The 5,229-nt window shown below is 44.1% G+C and overlaps 1 pseudogene; it reads right to left on the reverse strand.

Annotated features, from left to right (window-relative positions):
* Positions 1-2,935: 2,935 nt before the first annotated feature.
* On the reverse strand, positions 2,936-4,756 carry LOC101785076 (annotated as a pseudogene).
* Between the last annotated feature and the right edge of the window lie 473 nt (positions 4,757-5,229).

A 5,229-nucleotide genomic window follows, 5' to 3' on the forward strand; every position in this document is an offset into this window, starting at 1 on the left:
GGGGTGGGTGGTGCCGGGTACACGATGAAACCACCGTTGCCATTGCCGGGCGCATCGCCAGCAGGAGGAGCTTGGGACGCACCGCTAGAGGAGCCGCTGGTGCTAGGTGGCGGCACAGATGCACCATTGTTGGCAGTAGGGGGCGGTCCAAGAGGTGACACAAGATTAGCAGCACGAGCGGTGGTGTCGCCGGACACAGAGGAGTCAGTGGAGGACATGGCGCACGACCGGGGGGGAGCCGGTCGGGGAGGTGCAGCGGAGGGTGGGTGGCGGCGGCGTAGCAGGGGGGCGCCACCTAGGGTTGCGCAGATCAGGGGGAAGGTGCAGGGAGAGGAGGCCCACGATCTAATCTTGTGATACCATGTAGAGAAGTAGGTGGGAAAACACCACACACCCTAATGAGGGGGGTGACCTCTATATATATGGCCAATATGGCTTGGAGTACAAGGAATACATCAAGTGTACAAGAAAAGGATAAATGCATCCTAAAATACACATATACTTCCTAATATTATCGCCAAGGAGGTAGCTAGTCAGTTAAACCTTGAGTAATCTTATGTAAAAAATGAGCATTAGCTCATTGTAATATAAACATGATATGAATGAAATGTTAATTATTTGAGGTCTTTCTTGCAATTTTGTTGCTGTCGACTTATTGTTTTTAGTGCATCTCACGAACTACCCTAATGACTTCTGGTGCAGTAGTCTTAAGTATTTGCGCACAAGGCTAATCTTATGAGCCTCCTCAAATACACGGTGTAGAGTACTTTAGGATGCGACTCCTTTCTGCAGAGTGCGAGTACTCAGGGTATCTGGGTAGTCATACTTCTTATACAAGTATACTCTTCAGAATTTGTTTTACTAGAGCCTATCTTTGCAACCTCTCTGGGTTGTTCAGATGTTGTGCTCTCAAAAGCTTGGAACTACAAACTTGTTATTACAAGTTATGGCTAGACAGACTTGTCTAGGTAGGATTAGCTCGAGTAGTCTAAATGACTCCCAAATTGCTGGCGACTTCTTTTCCGAAGGACGCCGAGAGGACAAACTTGTCCCATGAGATGAACAACTCACAAAATACTTTTGCTAACTTGCTTCAAGCCGTAAGTGGGCGATGTTGTCACAAAGGCTAAATAGCCTTGTACAGACTTTTGATTACAAGCTGCTAGTTGTATAGACTTTTGATTACAAGCTGCAAGTTGGGCGATAGTGCCGGGGGAGCTGAATAGCTCTGCAAACCTGTCTCAGCAAATCGCAATCAGGCAGAAGTAGTTGTTTTACAACAAAACATAAATCTGCTTTATTAAATTGTAATTATACAACTGGAGCGATAACCAATTTACATGAATATGTAAACTAAGGGTAGAATCGACAAAGTTGCTCGATGTTACACAAGTTGTTGATGTCTTCACCAGAGAGGTATTGAAGCCTATATGACCTGGGGCCAGTGACCTTGGAAATGATGAAAGGACCCTCCCATAGCGAATTTAGCTTGTGTAGTCCCTTAGTGTCTTGGATACGCTTGAGGACCGTATCGCCTACGCTGAACGAACGTTCTTTGATGTTGCGATCATAATAGCAGCGGATTTCTTCAAGATACCTTGCTGACTGGACGAGTGCTGCACAGCGAGCTTCTTCAAGGTTGTTCAAGTCTAGACATCTTGTTTCTTCTGTTGTTCCCTCCTCGTACTACTCGACTACTAGAGATTTTCACATGACGTCGGCGGGGAGGACGACTTCTGATCCATAGACCAAGAAGCCCTGTAGGCTTGCACGATTGAGTGCGAAGCCCACAGAGGCCATTGGGTAGCTCCTTGAGCCACTTGCCCCCTTTGGTATTCCCAATGTCGTGTAATCTTTTCTTGAGAGCCTCCAGTAACATCCCGTTAGCGCGCTCAACCTGGCTATTGGCCCGCGAATGAGCGACAGAGACATACCGGATGTCAATCCTGCTATTCTTGCAGTACTCCCAGAACTCATGGTTGTTGAAGTTGAAGCCCAGGTCTACGATAATGCGATTGGGGAAGCCGTAGCGATGGATAATTTTGTCGAGGAAGTCGAGTACCCTATCTGCCTTGGGGCAGGTTACTGGCTTCACGTCGATCCACTTAGTAAATTTGTCGATCGCCACTAGTGCTCGGTTGAATCCCCATACGCTATTGGCAGTGGGCTAATCATATCTAGGCCCCAGCATGATATGTCAACATTCCATCATAATTAGTAATCAAACCTACATATGCATTGGATGATGCAAAAGGTTGAAGCATTGTCCTTTTTTTCCTTAAAAAAAAGCTACACCAGATATGAAGTCAAAATTCGGGAAAATCTCTTGGTGCTTCCTGCTTAACGTTCAGTTGAGGGTAACATTTTTTTTAGTTTTTATTTGCCAAATAAAATGTATTCATGTCGAACATTATTGCTCTTTTTCAGGAAATGTTCTAGACGGACATCCCCTGGTTCTTCAAATTTTAGTCCTTACACTAAATTTTATTACTTATATCTTAGTAAAATAATAGGAACAGAAAAAATGGAATTGTATATCACACTAAATAGCAGTTCTGCCAACCCTAATGTTCATAAAGATCCAACTACAGCTTGATATACATTGATATGAGAGGAAATAACTCATTCTTTGTTGGAGATGTATCCCTGAAGTTAGACATGGAACGAGGAAGGTTTTTTTTTCTTTCTTTAAGTATAGAGAAATTCCTGCTAGTTGCAAACAGGGTACATCAGCATGATTAAGAGAGTCGCCCAAGTGGATAGCCTCAAATAGTTTGTCCAGGAGTTCACAAGACAAAGCATGGTCTGGTCTCACTCTTAGAGCAGGCGCCAAACTTTTTTGGCCATTCTTTTGGCGTTTCCCTCACTCTTTCTGCACACTTGACTATAACAAGAAAAAAGAACGATAACGATCCAAACAATCATTGATGCCGTTTCAGCAAACCGAAACAATGGATTCAATTAGATTAAAAAGCGGTGCAAGCTCAGCCTTGTCGATCAACTTGAATTCCTGCACAAAGAACGGAACTGATTCAGAAAAGGAAAGGACAAGAATTAATTGATCAATTCAATCAATCAACATTTTTGGCTTACACCAAGAATAATTCTGTTAGAAAAGTGTCACTCACTGACAAAACGGCATACATGCCAAACAACATGCATAACGAAATGGTAGGTTCGAAAATTCAAAGGATGAAAGTTTTCAGTAAATTTTCAGAACGCATTATTCACTAAAAATATTTTACCATGAGTGCTCTGTGTTGGAGCTGCCAGTGTGTGGGAGCACCTTTCTCTTTTCTATCTTAGAAATAAAACCTGTTTTTTAAAACTCTCTCCTACTTAATTGAAAGGCAGAGCTCCAACATTTTCTTCAAAAAAGGCAGAAGGATTAAGAGGATAATCAAGAGGCAGCATACCCAGGTGAAAAACGTGAAATGCTTGAAGCAGGTGTTAAGGTGTGCCTCTTCCTTAAGTCTCACAATCTTCTGAAAGTGTGTGTGGTAAATATGGGCATAAACACGGAAAAGGCGCTTGAATATCGTCTTCACAACTTCCTTGAAATTTTGTGGAAAAGGGGTCCTGCATGAACGGTTGAAGGCAATTGATCCACATAAATAAGGTACTGTAGTTGAATTGACTTATGGTTTCTTAACCATATAGTATCAAATTCAAATTTGTTGTTGAAGTACCGATTTTCCGAGGGAAGATGGATTCATCATCAAGCTGGGCCTCTATCCAGTCCATCAAGTACTCCACATATTTGGGCACCAAAACCTCAATAGGTTCCTTGATCTGCACCCCATCAGCCCACCTGTACTCAAACCTGGAAAAAGGATTTATTGTCACCAGTTCAAACTCTTGTAAACCAAATCAGGAGGTTTGTAGTTGAGACCACATTCCTCTCTCAAAGAGGGCAGATATCTTACTTAGGTCCTGCTGACATTGCTGGGCATGTAGCTTGTGTGCAGAACTCTATCAGTGTCGTACAACATGTTCACTTGGTTGAAGAAATCAACAGCGATGAAGAAGCAACAACTATGTGATAAGCACATGGGACACAGTTGCATGGTACACTTTTTCCTCTTATGGACACAATTCTCTCATATAATTTTGATTATCTTATAATTGTTGAAGACTCCAATTGTGTAATTCTCTACTTTCTTGTGGCACAACACTTACTTTTTTATCTTTCTAGAATGATCAGAGAGAGTTTATGAATTATGATCACAAATAAAAAAAAAGGTGCTGTACTGAACCACCTAATGAATATTTATCATAAACATTTTGTCATTGGGATAACATTTCATCTGCAACCTTAACCAAGCGCATCATTCAACCTAGGGCTACAAGTTCACATGGTAGCATGTACGGTAAGCCTGGGCATAATTGACCGAGGACCGAGAACCGAACCCAAAAACCGAGGATCAAACTAAAAGAACCAAAACCGAAAAGATCGGTTATTAGTTCGGTTGCAGATATGCACTAACCAAACTTTTCCGGTTTATTCAGTTCTACCCCTCGGTTAACCGAACTGACCGAAGTATAACCGAAGTATACGCTGAGGTCTAATAACAAATGCTTTCAGCCAGCCCAGATAGCCACCTTAACCGTGCATAACCTTCCACTACCCACTCGCTCCTCAGTCCCACTCCCACCCCGCCACCCCCTCATCCTGTGACGGCCGCAGCCGCAGGCCGCAGGCCGCACCTCCGCGCCGCAGCCGCAGCCGCAGCCCATTCCACAGCGGCGGTGGCATCCGGCGGAGCAGGCTGGGCAGCGCGGGGGGCCGTCTGGCGACGCGGGTGGGGCAGTGCCTCCAGCACGGGGCCACGGGGACTCGGAGGGCGCATTCAGGCCTTGTTTAGTTCCCCTTTTTCCCAACTTTGGCACTATGCAAAAAGAAGATTCTCCATCACATCAAACTTGCGGTACATGCATGGAGTACTAAATGCAGACGAAATCAAAAACTAATTGCACAGTTTTGTTGTACTTTGCGAGACGAATCTTTTGAGCCTAATTAGTCAATGTTTGGACAATAATTCACAAATACAAATGAAATGATACAGTTGCGCATTTATAGCAAAATGCAAACTTTGCCACTCCCAATTGGGGAACAAGGCCTCATTCGCCTGCGCGTCGAGGAGGAGTACGGCGGCGGTAGGCTCCTGCCCTGGCAGCTTTGTCTTATCTGTTCTTTGTCAATCCAGTACGAGTAGGTCAACAGGCAGA

This window comes from Setaria italica, chromosome VIII (assembly GCF_000263155.2).
Source record: "Setaria italica strain Yugu1 chromosome VIII, Setaria_italica_v2.0, whole genome shotgun sequence".
NCBI lineage: Eukaryota > Viridiplantae > Streptophyta > Magnoliopsida > Poales > Poaceae > Setaria > Setaria italica.